General features: G+C 42.7%; 1 non-coding gene across 1 annotated transcript; it reads left to right on the forward strand.

The window, feature by feature from the left end:
* Nucleotides 1–22,132: 22,132 nt before the first annotated feature.
* Trnas-cga lies at nucleotides 22,133–22,207 on the forward strand. Its single transcript has one exon. It is a non-coding gene; the product is annotated as a tRNA-Ser (tRNA).
* Nucleotides 22,208–24,887: the final 2,680 nt, after the last annotated feature.

The raw sequence follows: 24,887 nt of genomic DNA on the forward strand, positions 1-24,887 counted from the left end.
AAACTGATGTACTCCTTTTGCAAGATAACACCGCTAATGTTGAGTACCTACCAGATTTTAAGACTCTTTCAAATTTCGACCCAGAGTCCAAGTGTGCGACCGCCATTTTAGTCACCCAAGAGTTAAATTTCAAAAATGTCTCCAGGTTGCCGAACGGACTCGCGATAGCCTTTCCTGTGGAAGGCGTGTCGTTTGTTTGCGTTTGTACTCCCTCAGGAACAGACAGTAGACGCATAGACACACGTGTAGTCAGTTTTTTACTTTTGATGTCTGCTCACTGCTACAAGTTTACAAGTACACGGAGGCGTCGCAGTACAATTGGTGGGCACACACACACACACACACACACACACATTAATTCTGTCACAGACGACGCGAACCAACGGCCGAGGTCTAAGAAATGTCAAGCACTGCAGACGTTAATGGACGACTTCAGTTTAACAGACGCTCAGTGAGAGAGCTCCAGGCCACTCACTTATTACTCTGCCTCATGACAAAACCGAATTGACCGCATTTGCGCAACAAGAAATTGCACAACTGCTCTAGTGAGCACTGAGTTATAATTTCCGCAATTGGTGAACAGCTTTACCTCAATAGTATCTGACAAGGGGAGGCCGCCAATTGTGAAATTCAGATTCGATTCATACTGCACATAATAAAAGCTCATGGCCAGAGGTGTAATGTGGCAAAGCACCAAGATGCACTTCTCAGCCGTTGTCGAGAAAATTGACAGTTAAAAGAAACCGTTCCGGTGAAATACTCTCTACGATGGATGATTTTCTACAGCGTCGTGGCACAGCGCTGAGCGCTCGGGTTCTTAATCCAAAGGTCGCCGGATCGGATCTCGCGCCATGCAAATTTTTTTATTATTAATTTTTTGTATATATATATATATATATATATATATATATATATATATATATATATATATATATACCGCCTCCATTTTTCCGTTTTTTTAACAGGGTGTACCAAAGCACTCCCGTCCGCACTGATTTTCGACGATGTTATAAGTTGCGCTAGGGACCGCATCTACCTTCTTTCGAAGTTAGCAGGCAACTACGCTGTTATGCGGCGGCTCGTTTCGGCCCATTCAACATCTGTCCTCCAAGTGTAACGAGCTAGTAACGGAGTTTATATTTCATACCTGCCACAGCAAATTTGTGTTCGTGGCGTCTCTATTCTAATTCGAACGTTTGACTTACGCTATACGTATTCGTTTCGGAATATCGTTTCTACGTCTTCCGTTAACTATACGTGGTTAACATTATGAAGACAATTAATAACATTTGTGATATATATATATATACATTTGAATTACAAAAAACAAATACTAAAAAAAAAAAAAAGTTTGCATGGCGCGAGATTCGATCCGGCTACCTTCTGATTACAAACCCGAGGGCTTACTGCTGCGCCACGACGCAGTAGAAAATTGTTAATCGTAGAGAGTATTTCACCGCAACGGTTTCTTTTAACTCGATTTTCTCGACAACGGCTGAGAAGTGCATCTTGGTGCTTTGCCACATTACACCTCTGGCCACGGGCTTTTATTATGCGCAGTATGAATCGAATCTGAATTTCACAATTGGCGGCCTCCCCTTGTGAGATAAATTCATAATGATAAATATAATTTCAGCCACCAAAATTTTACATTCATAGAATAGAAACCTTATAGCCAGTGACTCTATTGATTGCCGACTTCAGACTCGTTGCCCGCTCCTTCGCTGCTCGGCACCAAACAGCGATGAAGAAAGTAGAATCAGTGCTGCGCTATCCCTGGCTATACTATTTTCGATTCCTATATATACACATCCCGTAGCCAACGGCGCAGTTACTCAAACACCTCTGGTGATCCTTTCTGTGGACTTTGCCAAAGCGTTCGACAGAGACAATCACAATCACTTGAGGAAGAGTGGAAGATTATGTTGAGATTTCGTTTTGGTACCAGTTATCAACATGTTGTCTAACTCAGTATCAGTTGCGATTAACAGAAAACTCTGGGGCTGTATAAAGGTCCACATTCCATTGAGCTCTTTGCGATCTCACTGGATCTTCTGCCGCGCAAACCGAATTACATTTGAGGAGTTGTGTTGGTTGGTGACGCGCGGATGGTCTGTCGTCAGCACGCAGATGACGTCGTCTTGTTTGTTAGTAACGGGAAAGATATGTATGTGGCATATTTCATATTATAAATTTACAGGCGGCCGTCAGGGTCTTACATCAATCGGCTTTAGACGGTTCTGATCCTCGTACGAAACACTGGCCGCCAAACTGAAGACCGTGGTTCCAAATCAATGATTAACACAAAATCTTAGGCGCCTCTTTTCAGACACACTTGCGTACATTCCAATAGGAACCTCACACTGACACAAAGTTTTCCTCTTGTCAGAGGCCTGGTTTTCAGCACAAATTTTCAACGTGCCGAAGTAATTAGAGAGAACCGTAACGGAAGCTGTTTACTGGATGCTGTGTAGGGGGGCGTCTTTAAAGTAATCCACGCAGCAGGCACGCTGTCTCCGGAGAAGGTAGGGTTAGGAATAACCGAACTGTCTCCGGAGACGGTAGGGTTAGGACTAACTGAACTGTTGGCTAAATGTGCTGCATGTATGGAGCACAGAATAATGACCATATGTGAAAATCATCCGAGCACCCTGCAACCATACTGTTAAGAAGTACTAACCAGCTTCACAAGTAGTTATAATGAACTCTCACCTATCCGTCCCAATTAACATTCGCACGCCAATTCTTCATGCAGATGGAACTACTTAATACACTACAGTGGCGAAGAGGTTCCATGATAGCATCACAGGGAGTCCTACGAGGACCCGACAATGACATTGGCCACTTGGTATAAGGTGGTTAATGAAACTATATTAACCAAATCAACCTCACACAGTCCAACCTGTGCGGTATTTGTGGTGGATAGACACACTGGAGCACTACCTTTCGGGCTCCTCATTCTCAGGAGTCTAGAACGGCTACCGTGGCTTCCCCCGTCGGAGGTTCGAGGACTCCCTCGAGCATGGGTGTATGTGTTGTCCTTAGCGTAAGTTAGTTTAAGTTAGGGATCGACGACCTCAGCAGTTTGGTCCCATTGGAACTTACGACAAATTTGTGTCTCGTTCAAAATGGTTCAAATGGCTCTAAGCACTATGGGACAACATCTGAGGTCATCAGTCCCCTAGACCTAGAACTACTGAAACCTAACTAACCTAAGGACATCACACACACCCATGTACGAGGCAGGATTCGAACCTGCGACCGTAGCAGCAGCGCGGTTCCGGACTGAAGCGCCTAGAAGCGCTCGGTCACAGCGGCCGGCCTTTTCTCATTCAGATCGACATGAGATGCAGCTTGCAAAATTTTGTGGATTGTCAATAGCATTTCCATAACGAACTTTGACGTCACCAAAATGAGAACCCCGGACTTCCCCTCATTTATCAACAACAAAAGAGTAGCAAGTAATTGGATAATTGCTAACGATACCCACGCAGTTTTTGATCTGGAAATAACAGATGCTGTTTATTTCCAATGTATGGACGGCAGCAGCACCAGATCCTACAGCGCAACATGCGACATCATGAAACCTTTGAGAACTCTTTGTGCCGATACAAGAGTCGCCACTGTTCTGATGCACTGAACTTCCTCGCGCGCCTCCGCCGCTGGCATTGTTGGGCGATACTGCAGGCAGTCCGACTGTGGCGCCTGCTAAACAAATCTGCTCGCCGTCTGCTGCGGAATGAGAAACAGAGGGCCTTTCCGCCAACAGTTGGAGACCTGCAGCGACGATGGGCAAAGTCCACGCCGTTGGAGCCCTAGCTGGACATATTGTTGCGGGCTTAGTATCGTCAGTGGCGGAGCCTACCACATGAAGACCCAGTGTGCTAAAGGTCACCTGCCAGCGGCTGTGAATCCTGGAGTGCCTCATTGGATGCTCTGCGCAGAAGTGCCGGGTGCTTATTTGTCATCCAGAACGTCTATGGTCGGGACTGAGCAAAGGTTTGATGTGGTTGGGCAAAGGCAAACGGATTGCCTAGGTTTACGACTCTATTGGGTGCTCTACGTAACGGAGCTCAGTTTGAGGATAAGGTATTATAGATTTGTAAATAATAGACTTCAGCTGTCAGTCATCCTTTTTAAATGTGGATGGAGCCCGACAAAAAGGCATTACAACATTGATAAAAAATGATAGTGCATCGAGAATGGCTAGTTTCTAGTTGAAATCTAGATCTGCCAATTAAAATTTAAAAAGGACGACTGGTAGCTGAAATCTATTATTTGCAAGTCAGTATAACAGTCGCTGAGTGCAACAGCCTTCTGAATGGAAGGTAACCTGAGTTATTATAGATGTTATTGTGTTTTCATATATAGGGCTGGTTATTTAAGTAAAGGAATATATTTTCCTTATTGAACCTTAATGTAAGTCATTTCACAGCATAATTTTGTCATGCATGGATAATTAGAGATTTATAAATTTGTTTACTGAACTTATTTTATCGTCGTGTCTTCAACAAGTGATTATACTTGCATTTTGCAATTTCTGAGAGAGTTCTGTAAGTATATCCATTTCACTTAAAATTATGTTATTTTAAACTGAATGGTCTAAACATTATTATCTTAGAGTTTACAAATAAGAGCACTTTCATAAGTAACGCAGCAAATTTTTTCAGCTGATGTCGATTGAAAGAAATGCAGAATTTGCTGTGGGATATATTATAATATTCATGTTTCGGCCCCTATAGTTCCATGAACTTCTGATAGGTGGGGGCGCTATACAAGGACTTCAGAATGGCGTCTCTAACGGACATGCGTTCCGAGCAGAGAGCTGTCATTGAGATTACTTTGGCGGAAAACCATTGCATCGCAGACACTTAATGACGCTTGCAGAATGTTTACTGAGATCCGGTGAACAAAACCACCTTCAGTCGAAGGAGGCATCTGCTATCATAACAACTAGCCCAGATCTCGCACTTGGGTGCTACGTCTGTTTGGCCTAATGAACGGTGCACTCCATGGGAAGCAGTAAATGGATGATGAGGAAGTTACTGATGCAGGAAGACGTTGCCTCCAGTCTCGACCAGCAGAGTGATACCGTGTGGGCATACAGTTCTTCCAAGTAAGGTGGCTTAAGTCCGTCGCATTGAACACATCCTGTTAAAAAGTATTGTAGCCAATAAATGAGGGAAAACTTGAAAAAAAAAAAAAATAAAAATAAAACCATCCCACCTTCAGGGAAAAGAAGGTGGTATTAGTTATTGAGCGCCCCCCATAAAACAGTGTGTGTTTTGAAGAAAGTATCCCACTGAGCTCCACCTAGCTCATCCACTAATTTATTGAATAACACTTTATTTAATAGCTATTCAAACAGCGTTCAGAAAAGCTATGATTTACAACTGGAGTGTGTGAGGAAAGGAGTGACACAGAAAAGAGTCTTTTGATACGTAAAAATTCGCATCAAAAACTCTGTAGTACAGGACTCTGCAGAGATCACAATCGCGCAGAAGAAATTTTCTTTTATAATGTACTCTAAGGAACGAAAGATACAACTTCTTACGAGAAAATAATTTTGTCAGTTTCAACTGTTTAGAGAGGAGTTATCGGTTTTACAAGGACGTTGTGTTTGAGTAAAGATACGAAGCATTTATCTCTTTACGTTATCTCAACCATCATAGAGGAAACTGGCCCAAGCACACGACCTAGAAAAACAACGACGTCGCCCCAAAGATAGGGCCACAGTTACTACATATCGATAACCGCCGCTGCTGCCACCAGCGGACAGGCAACGCTTACGAAACCGAGTGGCGCCAGTCAACACGAGAAGAAGACAAGCAACCACAAACTTGCCAACTAAACGATACTGTCTGGCCTGCATCAGAGGGCGGAACCTCGAAGCAGTACCAATGCGAGCTGTAGCACGGCTCAATTACCTTGTTGAAAAATGCCACTACCTTCAGGAAACATGATCGTCATGAAGGATTGTATATAGTCTGCGACCAGTGTATGATACACCTTGCCCGTCATTGTGTCCCGCAGGAACTCCACTGGACCCGTGGAAACCCACGTGAATATTCTGCAGAGCAACTGGACCTGCCGCCAGCTTGTCTCCTGCCAGCACTACAGGTGTCAAGGACCTGTTACCATGGAAGGCGACAGATTCGCGCCCTACCATCGGCATGATGAAGGTATCGGGATTCATTAGATCGACGCACCGCTCTGCCACGGCGCCAACGTCCAGGACCGATGGTCACGTGCCCATTTCAGTCATAGTTGCCGATGTCGTGGTGTGCCACATGGACGGGTGGTCGGCTTTGGATACCCATCTTTAGGAGTGTTCAGTTCACTGTGTGTTCAGACACAGTTGTTATTCTACACAGCATTAAAGTCTGATGTATGTTCCTCCACAGTTCGTCGCCTGTCTTGTTTTACCTGTCTGCCAAGTCCGACATCTGTAATGAGGCGTGGCTGCCCAACCCCGCGACGCCTGGATGTGTTATCACCTTGGTTCCGCCACTGACGGCAGCACTCCTGGAATACCCGATAAGTCGTGCTGTTCCTGAAATCTTCGTGCCGAGCTTCCGGGCCATCACAGTTCGCCTTCAGCCAGACTCAGACAGATCGCGCGGCTTCCTCATTCTAAGCACAGCCAACACGCTCACTGACACTATACTGAAGAGCCAATGAAATTGGTACACCTGCGTAATATCGTTTAGGGCCTCCGCAAGCACCCATAAGCGCCGCAACACGACGTGGTATGGACTCGACTAATGTCTGAAGTGGCGCTAGAGGGAAATGGCACCATGAAGGGCTGTCCTTAAATCTATAAGAGTACGAGGAGATGGAGATCTCTTCTGAACAGCACGTTGCCAAGCATCCCACGTATGCTCTGTGATGTTCACGTCCCAGGAGTTTGGTTGCCAGCGGAAGTGTCTGAACCCAGAAGAGCTTTTCTGGAACCACTCTGTAGCAATTCTCGACGTGTGGGGTGTCGGATTGTCTTGCTTGAATTGGTCAAGTCCGTCAGGATGCACAATTGACATGAATGGATGCAGGTGATCAGACAGGATGCTTATGCACATGTCACCTGTCAAAGTCGTATCTAGACGTCCCATATCATTCCAACTGCACACGACCCACACCATTACAGAGCCTCCACCAGCGTGAACAGTCCCCTGCTAACATGCAGGGTCCATGGATTAAGGAGGTTGTCCCCATACGCGTACACGTCTATCCTTTCGATACAGTTTGAAATGAGACTCGCCATGCTGGGCAACATGTTTCCAGTCATCAACAGTCCAATGATGGTGTTAATGGCCCCAAGCGAGGTGTAAAACTCTGTGTCTTGCAATCATAAAGAGTTCCGAGTGGGCCTTCGGCTCCGAAAGCCCTTATCGATGCTTTTTGGTTGAAACGTTCACACGTTGACACTTATGATGGCCCAGCATTGAAATCTGCAGCAATTTGCGGAAAGTCTGCACTTCTGTCACGCTGAACGATTCTCTTCAATCGTCGTTGGTTCCGGTCATGCAGGATCTTTTTCCGGTCGCATCGATGTAGAAGATTTCGTTATATTGACGGTACACTTGTGAAATGGTAGTACGGGAAAAATCTCCATTTCATCGCTACCTCAGAGATGCAGTGTCCCATCTCTCGTGCGCCGACTATAACACCACGTGCGAACTTGCTTAAATCTTGATAACCTGCCATTGTAGCAGCAGTAACCGACCTAACAACTGCGCCAGACACCGACTGCAGCGCAGTGTGCTGACTGTTTGCATATCTTTGTATCTGAATAAGCGTGCCGGACTCCAGGGTACGCTGCTACCGACTGGACGGGTTTATATCGGTAGTAGGTTGGTGATCATGATGCTTTGGCTGATCAGGGTATAGAACAAATTGTTTCCGACCAGCCTATATCCAGAGGTGATGACGAAGAAATAGTTTTACTGACAGGTGGATCATGCACACAACATGCGGATGTAGCAGTTTCAGTCTGCCAGTGATGGATCTACTATTATTTCGCCACCGCCACCACCCAGTTACCCACGACATCGCACATCACCTGCGACTCACAGATAATCAACTTGTATTGGTGCAAAGCTCTCTCACTTAAATATTTTGGAAGCAGCTTCAATCATTTTAATGTAATTTCATTTTCTGACGAATCTTGTCAAATGTTTACTTCTCCGAATAAATGTAAATTTATAGTGAGTGGATTCAAAAATTCAGTTTTACCTTTGCCCGCCATATCATTATTTTCCAGCTGTTTCCTAACTTCTTCTCAGTAATTTGGTTGTCTTAAGTAGTTTGGGGGATGTGATTCATTATACTTGGGTGCGGCGTTTTTGTTAGGTAATTTTACGTTTTTAAATGTTGTATTTAGTAAATTGCGTGAGCTAAAGCGTCCAAAGTTTGGTTCTTGGCTCCGATCAATCACAATAACGCAGGTCGTTTCTCATTGGTGGAAAATGTAAACACAGAGGGAATTTTAAATCACACAATTGTAGGAAGACAAACTTAATGTTCAGGAACTCGTCATGTTGCAGCATTCTGAAAGTCATGAGTGAACTTTCTTGTTTTAGTAGTCACCTTTGGGAGACATTAAAATTTGTTTGGCTCTTTATTCGGAAAGGTGTTGAGGAGATTTTTGTAATTCGTATGCTTTTCAGTTTTTGTCTGTTAAGCTTGAGCGTGACTTTTATAGTGACTTCAGTAGCCAAACTGAGTTCTTTCACGTTTAAAATCATTAAATTTCACTTCATTTCGTTTCCAAGTGAAACATTTAAGCACATTAAGGGCCAAAATTCGATGGTTAAATATTTTCAGAGCCGGCTTCGCTACATACAATATATCCTGTAAATACCTTCAGTGCCAACAATTATGAATCACTTGATAATTACACCAGTCTCAGATTGACTGCTAATTACATAGTAGCTTCTCTCTTAGAAAACTTTCATTCATACAAAATAGCCTGCATTTAGGTTTAGTTCGATTGCTAAGTGAGCGAGTCCGACAAGGAAAAATTTGGCTCTTAAACCACGATCGACTCCAGTGGCATCCGACTCGTATTTTCTTTTTCCGAGCGTTGTTATTTTTCACTAAACACTATGCACTGTGCGTAAGTGCTGTTGGCTGGAGAATTCACCATTTTCTAGCAACACCTGATCCAAAGTTGGCCCATTCTGTGGAGCACCTCGTAGCAGAACTCTGGCGACTTGCCCATCGGCTGCGGGCGAGATGGAGGCGTCTGCTCCTTTGCTCCCTCTGTGTCATTCTCTCGCAAGTAGTCCGCCGCCATCCCTACCCTTTTCTCACCCCACCCTATAGTCGCCCATCCACTTACTTCTTCATGGGCCCTTTTTAGTCGGCTGTTTAGCTCCTTTTTAACAGCCAGTTTTAGTACAAGACACTTTTTTCCGTCTTAAGTGCCATGTCTCATGGCGGTGTGGAGAGCCATCAGCAGTGGTAAGGGAGATTTACATTCAGAGAAAGAGCTTTTCTCAATGAACAATTTCGTGGAAAAATCTAAGATTAGTGCCATAACCCTTTTGTGCAATAACCCTTTTGTGTTTTGTTTTCTTCTGTGTCATATGCTACGTCTGCGTGAAGTTCCAATGGTAGCTGCCGAACTACGCGTACCAGCAAATAAATGTATGTGATTTGTAGAATTTAACATCTATCTCACTTTTTCAGGAAGAAAATTTTTTCGTTAACAAATATAATGAAATTTTAGCTTGTCTTAAAAGTGAAGAATATTTGTGTTCGAAGAAAATAATTTTGTTTTCATGAAACTAGAAGTTCAATTTGAAAGCTACGTCAGTCCGAAGCACATAAGAAAATTTCAAAGGAAGCCGGTCGCACAAATTAAAAATGTTGTGCGCAAGAGAGGTCTACAGGGAAGGAAGGAAGGCTCTAAAAATGTAAAATAAAAGAAGTAAAATAAACTACAAATCCAGAGATCCTATGCTCAACCCTATTTTTATCTTAGGTTTTATTTCTGTCAGTTTTCACTTGTTTCACCAAAGAGAATGATATGTTCAAGTGGAAATTACCAAGCTGCACCATAATTCAATGGTACGAAAAAAGAGAAGAGCATCCTGTGACGTTACCTAACGGTTTTCAACTGAGAAGTTGCTCTCTCTAACCAGCAATCCATGCGAGCAAATCTGTTGCGTCTTTGCCTGATGTTGGTCGCACCTTAGGTAACTGGGTTACGTGGGGTTCTGTTTAAAATGAATAGTTAAATGTAGTAGTAAGGTCGAGCGAAGGACGTCTGCTTTCATGCCCACCAGCTAACTCATTGCAAATCATTATCTGTAGCTGTGACTCTGCAGTCAAATAATCTGTGCATTGGCTAGAATTAATAGAATACACAGAAATATAAAATAAAAGATAAATGAATACTTTAATAAAATGGTTCTATTTTAACGTCTGTAAGTGCTGTAGATGACAGAGAATTATGTTGAATAATGTTGATTCATGGATATATGGTCCCATGATATCCAATTAAAATACAGACAGAAAATAAGTTTATAAAATGCACTAAGTTCTGTTGATAGCGTTATAAGAATGGTACCAGAATTCCCAAGCTAAATAGTCCATCCAACATGTGCGAAAACTAAGTCCATTTCTTGATCACAATACATGAAATATTCACCAGGTCAAAAAAGTTCAGAGATCAGCATGGTGATTTACAAATTACAACACATGAGAAAACAAGTAGAAACTCTGTCTGTTCTCATTTCCGTCGTGCAAACAGGAAAAGAGGATAACAGCGGCCTTTGGCCGCCTAGAATCTATCACTCACTCGACCAGAAAAGGCACTGTATCACCGGAAGGTCTACCTTCTTCAAGAAAAAAAGGTTAAAAAGTCTTCTTCAACATACGAGGGTCGGTCAAAAAGTAATGCCTCCCATTTTTTTTCTACTTAAAGAAATTAAGTTAAGTGAAAAATTTGAATTTGGCGCCATTCCTCAAACCTTCTTCTGCAATCCACTGCAGTAGTAACTTTCTGTGTCAACAGGTGGCAGCACAGCAGAAGTTTGTAAGATGGCCGACATCGATGTTCGTTTGAGACAGCGTTGTGTGATTGAATTCTTGAATGCAGAAGGTGAAACGCCCATACGCATTCATGAAAGACTGAAGAAGGTGTATGGTGTTGTGACAGTGGATGTCAGCACTGTTAGACGATGGGTTCGTCGTTGTAAGGAAGCTGAAGGGCAAACACCGTTGACTGACGAAAAGCGGAGCGGCAGGTCGGTGAGTGCAGTGACTCCACACAACATTCAGCAAGTTGATGACATCATTCGTGGTGACCGTCGGGTGACTGCAGATGAAGTGTGTCGCATTATTTCTCTTAGTAAAGGCAGTGTGATCACGATTATTAAACAATTGGGGTACTCAAAAGTTTGTGCACGGTGGGTTCCAAGAATGTTAACCGATCAGAATAAAGAGGCAAGGAAAACAATAGCCTCCCAACACTTGCAGCGCTTCCGTTTGGAGGGAGATGAGTTTCTGAAAAAAATTGTGACCGGGGACGAAACATGGGTGCATTTTTTTGAACCCGAATCAAAGAGGCAGTCAATGGAGTGGCGTCACACAAGCTCGCCGAGGAAGAAAAAATTCAAAACTGTGCGATCGGCAGGGAAAGTTATGGCAACAGTTTTCTGGGATACAGAGGGTGTTCTTCTTTTGCATGACAATGCAAGACCACACACCAGTCGTCACACCTCTGACGAGATTGTCAAAATTGGATGGGAAGTTCTGCCTCATCCCCCATACAGCCCTGACCTGGCACCATCAGACTTCCATCTGTTCGGGCCACTAAAAGAAGCTCATCGTGGGATTCATTTTGAAGATGAGGAGGCCGTCAAAACATCCGTGCGTCAATGGCTTAGGAAGCAGAGCTGTGATTTTTACCGTGCTGGGATACATGCCCTTGTTCAAAGATGGACCAAAACTGTAGAGATGGGCGGAGATTACATTGAAAAATGACAAAATGATCCTCAATGTTGTGGTTTTCAACCTATGTAATTGCATTTAAAATTCCTGACAATTAAATGTAGAAAAAAAAATAGGAGGCATTACTTTTTGACTGACCCTCGTATAAACAAAAAAATGTCAACAATTGTTCCCTTGAGCTCGTTACTCGAATAAGTGTTCTTCTCCACTTGACTCCAGTGCTGTCCCACTACTATGTAACTGTCATTGGCTGTAGGTTGTCCCCACCATTCTAAAGTTCCACAGACATGATCTAATTCAACTTAATCACTTTCTGCACTAAAGTAATTTATTTCAACAGTGTTTAAATAACGAAATGTTATAAACATTTAGTCACTCTCAGATCACTTACAATAAATATAAATAACAGTCCATTCACAAATAAATAAGCCAGAATTCTCATGCAAGTGTACTCACATTAGAAGACAAGAGAGTGTCGTTAAGTAATTGTTTGGGCCTGCTCGACTGGAGTCGTCTTTCTAAGTCCTTTACAGTAGTTGTGTGAGCTAACATATACAGTTGACCACTTCTTAAGTTATGATCATTTTGTTTTAGCGGTTGCAGTTAATAGTTGCATAAATATCTGGCAATAATAGTAACTACAGAAGTATGACAATATACGAGGTATTCATGCTGCATTCATTTGCTATTATTGTGGAGACAGACATGTTCTGACATTGTGTTGCATAATAAATAAGATGTAAAAGACGTCCTAAGTCGGTAAATATAAACCTGTACAGATATGTACCTGTTAGGGATAACAGCTAGAGTGCAGTGCTATCACGTCTGAAATATCGTTTGTTGAAATTGCATGAAGCGTTTGGAAGTTGTTAATTAATAGGTTCATAGACGAAATATTAAGTCACTGTTAAATATTAACTTCTATAGGCTTAAAGATACTGGAAATATTGGTGTGTCACTGAACGTTCTTCATTTCTCTGCGATCACAGGTGTATTCAGATTTGCTTCATTATTTGGCTGTGATTTGTAGTCGAATTTCTGAGACCTGTAATTTACCCATGTTTCGGATTGTCTCAGTTTGTCAGATCTGGTGCATTCTGCATTCTGCTAAGCGACCGGCCATTGTCCATATGAACGGTAATACAGTTCCTGTTACCGGCTCTGCCTCTGTACCTGGGGTCAGGCCTTACCAGTCGCTCCTTCTGCACAGTACGGCAGGCCATGCTGGCTCACGGCCCCAGGGCTGTCTGTTAGGATACAGCTTCACAAATAAATTCACCTCACTTCATACCGACTCTAAGTGGCCAAATAACTAGCCTACATATGCCTTACGTTATAGAACCCACCAGTAGGACCCTTGCAACTATTTTAGCATACCAATTTTCGGGTTGCGGTCACTACCATTACATGCTGTATTCGTTATGAAAGAGAAAACCAACTGGGTAAAGGAAACCTTGGAAGACACCAATAAGCTAAACATGTCAGTAGAAGACACGGCAGACAGGAATAAATACAGAGAAAAAATCAGGAAACAGAAATTTCAGCAAACGCCCAAAGAGAAGCAAACAGTAAAGAACTGGACTGAAGAGAGGACGAAGGAATATAGTAAATACACTATGTGATCAAAAGTATCCCGACACCCCCAAAAACATACATTTTTCATGTGAGAGGCATTGTGCTGCCACCTACTGCCAGGTACTCCATATCAGCGACCTCAGTAGTCATTAAACATCGTGAGAAAGCAGAATGGGGTGCTCCGCGGAACTCAAGGACTTCGAACGTGCTCAGGTGTTGTGTGTTACTTGTGTCATATGTCTGTACGCGAGATTTAGACACTCCTAAACATCCCTAGGTCCACTGCTTCCGACGTGATAGTGAAGTAGAGATGTGGAGGGAGACGTACAGCACAAAAGAGTACAGGCCGACCTCGTCTGTTGACTGACAGAGACCGCTGACAGTTGAAGAGGGTCGTAATGTATAATAGGCAGACATCTATCCAGACGATCGCACAGGAATTCCAAACTGCGTCAGGATCCACTGCAAGTATTATGACAGTTAGGCGGGAGGTGAAAAACCTTACATTTCATGGTTGAGCGGCTGCTCATAAGCCACTCATCACGCCGGTAAATACCAAACGACGCCTCGCTTGGTGTAAGGAGTGTAAACATTGGACGATTAAACAGTGTAAAAACCTTGTGTGGAGTGACGAATCACCTTACACAGTGTGGTGATCCGATGGCGGGGTGTGGGTATGGTAAATGGCCGGTGAACGATATCTGCCAGCGTGTGTAGTGCCACCAGTATAATTTTGGAGGCGACAGTGTTATGGTGTGGTCATGTGTTTCGTGGAGGGGGATTGTACCGCTTGTTCTTTTGCGTAGCACTATCAAAGCACAGGCCTACGTTGATGTTTCAAGCACCTTCTTGCTTCCCACTGTTGAACAGCAATTCGGGGATGGCGATTGCATCTTTCAACACGATCGAGCACCTGTTTATAATGCACGGCCTGTGGCGGAGTGGTTACACGACAATAACATCCCTGTAATGTACTGCCCTCCACAGAGTCCAGACTTGAATCCTATAGAATACCTTTGGGACGTTTTGGATCGCTGACTTCGTGCCAGACCTCACCGACCTATATCGATACATCTCCTCAGTGCAGCACTCCATGAAGACTGGTCTGCCATTCCCCAAGAAACCTTCCAGCACCTGATTGAAAGTATGCCTGGCCTGCGAGAGTAGAAGCTGTCATCAAGGCTAAGGGTGGACCAACACCATATTGAATTCCAGCATTACAAGTGGAGGGCGCCACGAGCTATTAAGTGATTTTCAGCCAGGTGTCCGGATACTTTTGATCACATAGTGTACATAGTTCTCAAAATCTTTCAGGATCTAGGTACCATCTCGGCATTATTATATCCCGTTTCGTTTCAGGACAATAAGCAATAACAACAATAACGAGGACCAACAACAACAACTACTACTACTACTGCTACTACTACTATTTCTACATGAAAATAGAAACGAATATTATTTGCAAGTATTGAGTTTCACAACGTGCAGTGACAACGTAATAGATCTAGCACCTGTGCCTTGCAGTTTATCTTAATTAATTCCATGTGTTGTGAGCACAGGCATAATTGTGATTGTTTTTTATTAGGGCAGTTATTTAGCATATATTTTAATTAATGGCAGGACAGTGTTGTATATTCACTCCATACGCGAATTGAATGGAAAGAAATTCCAAGATAGGGTGCAATGCTCAGTATCCTCTGCCACTTGTTTCACATTAGTTTTCAGAATACTTATTTAGATGTAGATAATTGAAATGAACCCTGTGAAGCAATAGCAGTTATTTTATCCCCAATGAAAAGTAGATTTATCACGAAAACTGCTTCATCTATTGCACATCACACTTTCTAAGAGTTAAATATGAAGTGAATGACTTTGTACTGTACCGTAACGCCACAAACATTAAGGTTTTTCAAAAGAATATTGAGGTTTGCACAGTCGAATACGTTAGAAAATTTACAAAATATTTTGGTTGGTGAAATTTTGTCATTCAGCTTTTTTAATAAGTGACTGGCGAAGTGAAGAATGGAGAGGAGCGTCAAGAACCGAACTGTAAAGCACTCAGACTCTCGCCTTTGCGGTTATGCTCAACCAACGTTCATTACATTTTATCAAAACTTTTGTGAAGGATGTGAACAGGGAAACTGGTCGATAATAATTAGGATATTTCCTAATATTTGCCTAAAAGAGTGGTCACTGCAAAACTTAGGCCTGCTTGCAAGAATATCATGTGAAAATGTACACACATTAAAAGAAATTTTGCATCACCGCGGTTCCGAGAGTTCCGGAACCTGTACAGAAAATTGGAATGAAAACCACACATTGCATGTTGTACAACTAAACAGCGAGACCTTCAGAGATGGTGGTGCAGATTGCTTTACGCAACGGTACCTCTAATACCCAGTAGCACGTCCTCTTGCATTTATGCATGCCTGTATTAGTAGTAGCATACTATCCACAAGTGTATCAAGGCACTGTTGGTTCAGATTTTCCCACTCAACGGCGATTCCGTGGATCCCTCAGAGTAGTTGGTGGGTCACGGCGTCCATAGACAGCCCTCTTCAATCTATCCCAAGCATGTTCGTTAGGGTTAATCACTGGACAACATGCTGGCCTCTCGAGTCGTGGGATTTCGTTATCCTGAAGGAAGTCATTCACAAGATGTGCACGATGGGTCCATGAAGATGAATGTCTCGCCAATATGCTGCCGATAAGGTTGCACTATCGATCGGAGGATGACATTCGTGTATCGTACAGCTGTTATGGCGCCTTCCATGACCACCAGCGGCATACATAGACCACACATAATGCCACCACAAAACAGCAGGGAACCTCCACCTTGCTGCACTCGCTGGACAGTGTGTCTAAGGAGTTCAGCCTGACCGGGTTGCCTCGAAACACGTCTCCGACGACTGTCTGGTTGAAGCCATATGAAACACTCACCGGTGAAGAGAACGTGATGCCAATCCTGAGCGATCCATTCGCCACGTTGTTGGGCGCATCTGTGCCGCGGTGCATGGTGTCGTGGTTGTAAAGATGGACCTCGCCATGGACACCGGGAGTGAAGTTGCACATCATGCAGCCTATTGCCCACGGTTTGAGTCGTTACACGACGTCCTGTGGCTGCACGAAAAGCATTATTCAACATGGTGGCGTTACTGTCAGGGTTCTTCCGAGCCATAATCTTTAGGTAGCGGTCATCCACTGCAGTAGTAGCCCTTGGGCGGCCTGATCGAGGCATGTCATCGACTTCCTGTCTGCCTTTATCTCCTCAATGTCCGAACAACATCACTTTGGTTCACTCCGAGACGCTTGGACAGTTCCCTTGTTGAGAGCTCTTCCTGGCACAAAGTAACAATACGGACGCGATCGAACCGCGGTATTGACAGTCTAGGCATCGTCGAATTACAGACAACACGAGCGTGTACCTCCTTCCTGGTGGAATGACTGGAACTGATCGGCTGTCGCACCCCCTCCGTCTAATAGGCGCTGCTCATGCATGGCTGTTTAAATCTTTGGGCGAGTTTAATGACATCTCTGAACAGTCAAAGGGACTGTGTCTGTGATACAATATTCACAGTCAAAGTCTATCTTCAGGGGTCCTGGGAACCGGAGTGATGTAAAACTTTTTTGATGTGTGTATAATTATACCAGAGTTGCTGTGCATAATATGTATGCACTCTATTCTATAATGGAGTACTTCGTATATTCGGTCAAGTTATAGTTTTCATTTTCCTGAATGATATTTTGACAAGCTACCTGCTATATCACTTCGTTTCGATAGGTTCTTTTAAACTTGGCGTTTGTACTGCAAAACTGATCTCGTCGTATTTAATTTCGTGGCTACACTCGAAGCAATCTTCGTCGAAATCTGGTTTCTTTGGCTGCTTTCATCGGGTGGATCGCTAATTTTACTTCCACGTTTCTTCGAAAGCCAGAACCTCCGTCTCCACTTGAGACATGTCACATGCAGAACGAACATCAGACCTGGGAACCACTTGCCATGGAAGTTATAGCAGAGGTGATAAAATTTGATGTAAGAAAGTGACATTTCAGAATCACCAACAGCAGTTGCAGAAAAAAATCTTCATTTAGGGATTTCGATCAGTGATAATATTCAGTTATCACTAAATTATTTACAGCCACCTGTATAACAAAGATCTATTACGAGTGGCAAAGAATCATTGCATTTGTTTTGGATTCAACAGGAAAAATGTTCTGATAAGAATATCTGAGATACCCACACTGTGGTAGTTCGAAACATACATTATATACCGTTCTTATATGGCATATCGTTGGTCAGTCTTTATCTGTAGAGAGAACAGTGACCCATACCTGACATGTACCAAGATTAATGCAGCACTTTATTGTGGATGAGAAATAATGTGAGTTGATTTTCTTTCAAGATGGGACCAGCCACAACCTACATGCACATCTATATTGACAGTATATCTATGTATATCATGGATATACTACCCATGAAGTCACAAATACAAGATGGTGGGTGATCGGAAATTCGAATAATAAAGATGGCACTGCCACTAAATTACAAAATGGAAGATGGTGGGAAATTAAGGGACACTAAAAAATTCAAAAACAGCCGAAAAGTTAAGAAAAAACAAATTAAAAATCCAAGATGGTGGAACAAGCGTAGTTACGCTACAAAACCCTTTCCCTTTTCCCTCCCCTCCTCTCACCTCTCCCCATCCTTCACCTCACCTCCAACCACAACTCAGTACTTTACAGACCACTAAAATGAAACAGCCGATCTTAAAGTAGCCATAGAACAGCCATATTGGCTGTGCTCAAAAATATGTGAACAGTCTTAATTTTTGCACCATGTTCGAAAGTATTTATGAAAAATTACTTAAAAGGTGTATCTTGTAGTTTAACACAACACAAAATGCGTCAGAAACACACACACACACACACACACACACACACACACACACACACACACTCACACACATTACACATATCAAGAATTGTACTTAAAACATGATTGTGATCTCCGAAATTAATGCCAAAATGTTATTATCACACCTAAATATGTCCTGTTACACTGTGATATGTTAAATAGGCAGGTAAGTGTCTTGCTTAGGCCTAGTTAAGCAGTGTACTAAAACTAACCGGACCAAGTTTATAACTACAGATGACACATATTGGCTTCATGCGAAGCAGCAAGTACACAAACAAAGAGACAATTTGAATTACTGTCGGCCACTGTAAGAACGTTATTGATTTTTCCGTATAAACGTTTTATTTCCGAAAACTTGGAAAGTGCATGAGCAAAAAGCACGTGGCACTACTTTCGTAAATTAATTGACCATAATCAAGGAAAATAAACATTGCTTGCATATTGGTACTACAGAAAAACGTTTTAAGTTAAGCTGCACTTTTCCATCACCTGTGTTTGATAGTTGTACCACACTTTGCAAGAAGGACCTTTAGATTAAATATTGCATATTGTCTGCATCACTTTCTAAAACACACAGCTGACTTATTTGTCCTATTGAAATACATAATAGGTTAGTAGCCGGTTACAGATCGGTCTTCGTACCACACATTAATACCACACATTGAATCCATCAAAATACATCCGTATAAATGCAGAACACACATCAGCACTGTTGCTGATAAAACTTACACCTTGAAATCTTAACGTCTCTCCCTCTAAGACTGAAGTTAAATTAACATGATTAAACAGTATCTAGTTACCTGAATGGAAACTTTTTCTCCCACACTTCCAGGTATAAATTAATTATTAGCTGAATTCTCAAATGTATAACACAAAATGATTAGAAGTTATAGTTCACAATCATAGTGTGCCTGACGCTCGTTGTCGAAATTAGCACCTGGAATAAAATCTCTGTGGCTCTACAGAATTCCAGCGATCGTCGACTCTGAAAATTCTTAAAATAATCAGAAGCATAATCGAACGCCGCCGGGTAGGTGTCTTGTGTGCTACTACGTACTCACTCTGCAGCATGGGAATCATTGTCCAAGTTAGTTATCCATTTAGATAAAGTCCAGAATTTAATCTCTTAAGATAGAGCATAAACGACCATTGTGTAGACACTTCTACGAGTAGTTTTGATGGGTACAAAGTTCCCTACGAGTTACGACAAACCAAATTTTGCTCCGAGCCACAGGTAAAGGAGAAGTTAAAATAACCAACGAATTGCACGTACCCTTTCCATTTATGAAATTGTATTTTTCCATAAATGATTTTCCTAGCTACATTCCAGTATATATCATCCTCTCGTATGAGATGAAATGTTATCGCAATTAATCAAATTGATTTCCATATTCAAGACGGCAGCTTACAAAAATCCCGCTAATTACAGTTCCACACCGATTCTACTCCCCGTAATTCGTATTCAGAAGTAAGCTCATTGTACAAGTAATGTTCCATATTATATTCACAGGGTTTTTATATCACAGACATAATCTGCCTGTTTCAGTCGTAATAAGTCTTTGAGCAATATAAATTGGTTGTGTGTTGTATTGATCAAATGTTACGTTATTAACTTCATCTTCCAGTTCAAAACTTTGTCGTGTTGTGCTGTCATACAGCGAAAATTATGTAACAATTTGACGAAATAGAATCGTGAACAATAGTAAAACACAATCATGTAGGTAGGAAACAAAGGTTGCTATGCTTGGAAGTAATAAAAACGTCACAAAGCCTCCTTTAGTGTATTATTATGTCCAGCAGTACAAAATTTCTGCCACCTTCTGCTGAGAACGCCTACTATTGACCATTTTATCTAATTTTAACATATTTTTATTAGTCGTTTTGCACTGTCTTCTTCCTAATCTTCTTCTGTGTCACAACATACGGTACATACTCCCAACTTGATCTTTATCAATAACACTGCCTCTTGATGGTATCATTGTCTCTGGCATTACTTGTGTCATGTGTGCTTGTCTTCGCAGAAACAATTATATCAATTCTGTGAATGCAGTATCAAGATTGAACTTTGTAACTAGTTTGTAGACACCTTCTACTATTTGACTTCTACTAATAGGAAATCTATACGTTTGATTCTCCAAGGTTTGCTTAATAAACCAAACTTCACTGCGTAGACAACAGAAGCAAAGCAGTATGGGATGTCACAAAAAGAGAAACAGAGAGAGACAAACAAACATATAATAACAAGAGAAATCGTCAGTCCACTCACAAGTGCCGTTTGATATGATCATTTTTTTTATTAATATGAGTTGATGTAAAGCTGTGTCAAATACTTCTAGGAAGTCAAAAACTACTGCATCTACCAGATTAGCTTGGTCAAAGACTTTCATGATATAACAACAAGCGAAAGTCCAGGAGCTCGTTTATGACTAGCTGTGGGAGTATACTTTCGTGGCAAGAACAATGTTTACACTCCGCCAATTCCAAAAACATCGCCATAATTAACGCGCCTAGTTACATTCAATGAGTACGTCACCTTGATCTTTATCTGTCATAATGTCCACCTCACCCACTTCCAGATCTTAAATCTTCCTTTTTTGAGATGGTGCTGAACTCAGATACTAATGTTGTTTTTTGATAAAAATACTTCCTTATGAGTGGAAAAATGAGTGCAGCCATCCTATAATTCGTTTTGCCGACGGATTTGCCACAGTGGTAGTACCGGTTCTCGTCACTTAACCGAAGTTAAGCGCTGCCGGGCTCGGCTAGCACTTGGATGGGTGACTGTCCTTGCCTGCCAGGCAGTGTTGGTAAGTGGGATGTACTCAGGCCTTGTGATGCCAATTGCGAAGCTACTTGCTTGAGAAGTGGCACCTCTGGTCTCGAAAACTGCCAACGATCGCGAGAGTGGTGCGCTGATGACATGCCCTCCATACCGCAGCCAGTGACGCCCATCGGCTGAGAATGGCACAACGGTCGGTCGGTACCTGGGACATCCGAGTCCTATTCGGGCGGAATATAATTCATTTTGTCTGATTTAATTCACTTCACAGACTTCACGGTATTCGTTTTCTTAATTTTTGAACTAAAACTTCCAAATTAGCTGCTAATAGTTTTATTATTTTTGGTACCATAGGCCTGTTTCGGCGGAACTGCCGTTGTCAAGTACACCTCCGAATGTTACAGGTTGTAAATTGCACTTATTTTGCGATATCTGAATGTGGGGCTAAATTGTACGCGTGTTTTTACTGAGCAAGACGTACATATTGCATCACTGATGAATCCTTTTGTCGCCGGCTGAAGTGACCGTGCGGTTAAAGGCACTGCAGTCTGGAACCGCAAGACCGCTACGGTCGCAGGTTCGAATCCTGCCTCGGGCATGGATGTTTGTGATGTCCTTAGGTTAGTTAGGTTTCACTAGTTCTAAGTTCTAGGGGACTAATGACCTCAGAAGTTGAGTCCCATAGTGCTCAGAGCCATTTGAACCATTTGAATCCTTTTGTCGGTTTTAATGATGGTAAAATAAACACGACAGCGACACAGAATGAGACTTTCACTCTGCAGCGCGAGTGTACGCTGATATGAAACTTCATGGCAGATTAAAACTGTGTGCTGGACCGAGACTCGAACTCGGGACCTTTGCCTTTCGCTGCCAGAAGTACAGCTGTGAGGAGGAGGCCTGAGTCGTGCTTGGGTAGCTCAGTTGGTAGAGCGCTTGCCCGCGAAAGGCAAAGGTCCCGAGTTCGAGTCTCGGTCCGGCACACAGTTTTAATCTTCCAGGAAGTTTCACGGCAGCGGCAGTTCACAAAAGGATTCATCATCGATGCACTGTGTACTTCTCGCGCAGCTAGACGTAAGTATAAATGTGCATTTAACTCCTCATACAAATACCGCAAAAGCAAACGAAATTTTCCAACCTAAATATTTGCGGGTGTACTTGACAAAGGCCATACCATCGAAATAGGACTATTGTACGAAACTGTTAGCAGCGAACGTTGACGATTCAATTAAAAAATCTCTTTTGAAGTGCTTCATGCTCCAGTTATATGTAAAATTACGGCTGCGTGTCCCTCCACAAAATTTTGTATCATTGATGAATTAAAAAACTTTATAATTTATGAACCATGTTAGATGATTCGAGATTTCCACTGGGATCGATTGACTGGTTTGTCTTCATAGAATGTCTTTCGCGTTATGGAGGAGGCGTGCGAGGCCACTGAGAGAGAGAGCACTCGCGGCCAAGAATGGCAAGTGGCTCTGCGGGCGCTGGAATAGTTTTGTGAGTGTAACGGCTACCGAGTGGACGTGGGTTCGTGACGCTGCTGGGAGCAGAGGAGCGTGCGTGTGTGAAGGAAGGCACATGCGCAGACTTCGGCTAGTTCGGAGGAAGAAGACAGCACGCCATGGCAAGCCATCTTGTGTAGAATGATGGTGTGTCGTTTTTGGAACTTTTGAAACGTTTGGCCACTGAAAACGAGGGGACTGGTTTGGGTTTCATCCGATGAGGTTATATTGTTCTAGGACCTCGTATAACAGTGTTGTGAAGGTGATCTTCTAAGAGGGGGAGAAACATGAGCAGCGGCTGTAACGAACATGCTGATTTGCTTTGGTGGAAATAAGGCACGAACTGTAACCTTCTTTACTGGTCGAGAATGACTTATTGTTCTGGTAGTCAGGCCTGACAAGTGTGGTACGAGTAATATGAGGGCACGACAGCTCAATGGGGTGGGCAGAGATTAAGTAATGTTTGGATAAAAGGTTATCTTTTGTTGTTATAACATGACGCTGTACGGTTATATGGTACAACGGATTTTTTCTGATTTAGGGAGAGTATGTATTGGCACAGTATAGTAATTAACGGAAATTGAATTTTGTAAATTTGATTTTCTTTGGTTAACCAAATGATCGCGCGAGAACTTAAGCTGATCATTTTCTGCGTGAGCTTTGCTTAAATTATTTGTTATGAAGTGACCTCGCAGATGCCTTTCGTAGGCTGTTGAAGTTGTGGAGAATTAATGGCAAACGCCTTCTGGAATAGTTACTTTACAGATTATTCTAAAAGTACTGTCTTCAAGTATTGTCTGAGATGTTTTAATTTCGCCTTAAGGGGTTGAAATGCAACTCTGTTTAACGAAGGGTGTTTTAGAAAGTTGTTTTAATATTGTCTTTTAATTTTCTTTGGGTATTGTCTTTGCGTAATCACTTGTAAGCAAATGTCAGAAAACAAAACAAAAGGATTTTAGTGAAGACGAAACTAATTAACTAATAATTGTTGGAACTTAAATAAAGGTCGAGACTAACCCTTGCCTTTACCAAATACGTGAAATGGTAGGGCACGTTGTTGACTGTTCACCCAATGCATAAAAACAAAAATGTTGTTTGGCTACTCAAAATTAGTAAACTTTTCTAATAAGGACTGTTCGAATTTCAGTATACAACCACTCCGCTATACTTCCGCACTAAATCGGTGTCTCTGGCTTTCAATTTACAGCTACGTTCTATTTCCAGGAAGACATTTAGTCGAAGTGTTCCTCACTTCTCAGTTCCCCTGAAGTTTCCAGGAGAAACGCAGGAAACGCGCTAAATGGAGAATGGAATATTTCTTTTTTTTCTTTCCCTGCGCGAAACTAATGCATCTCGAGCCTAATGGTTTATAGCGATCTCGGAAGACGTATTCGATACGTAAACGGCAGAAAGCCGATTTCCGCCCAATGTATAAATCAAGAACAATTGTCGCTATTCGTCTCTCTCGAATGTGCGGAATCTGCAAACAGATTGGTTTAGGGATACACCGGAGACGGGTTGCGCCGCATTCCAATTCCGACGGAATTGAAGGCCCGCCTCCGGAGCCCAATACACAGGGCCGCTTTATGTGGGCCGTATGTTAATGAGGCGAACGAATTGGCCGCGTGCTGCGGCGAGTGTGCGAGCTATCGCTCGCGTCCGCCATCTCTCTCCTCTCGTCGCGGAAAATATTTCTCAGTCGCGAGTTGAGAGCGCTCTGCTTGGCGACCCCAGCTAATCTCCCCAGGGGTACAACACCGCAGCTGCGGAGAGCGCAGTCCAGGGCAGTGCACGGGAAGCGTGCGAGGGTTCCGCCAGCCGTACGGAGAATAGAAACAGTCCGAGTCTCGTTTCTATTCGGAGTACGTATCGAAGACCACTTTGTCTGAATGCGACTTCATTAACGTTTCTTGTTTCCAGAACTGAACCTACACAGCGTAACAATGCCTTATTTCCAGAATTGTCGGAGTAAAGCTCTAGAGGTCCTAGAGAGTTGATTGATACAGGTCAATGTACAATTCTTTCCGATTATTCGAATTTTTGCTAAGAAATGCTGTTGTTGTTGCGCTCTCCAGTCCGAAGACGGATTTGGCACAGTTCTCCACGCAAATACGTCCCGTGCAATTCTACGGGAGCACTGTAACAAATACAGAGACGG

Source organism: Schistocerca americana, chromosome 4, assembly GCF_021461395.2.
Source record: "Schistocerca americana isolate TAMUIC-IGC-003095 chromosome 4, iqSchAmer2.1, whole genome shotgun sequence".
Lineage (NCBI taxonomy): Eukaryota > Metazoa > Arthropoda > Insecta > Orthoptera > Acrididae > Schistocerca > Schistocerca americana.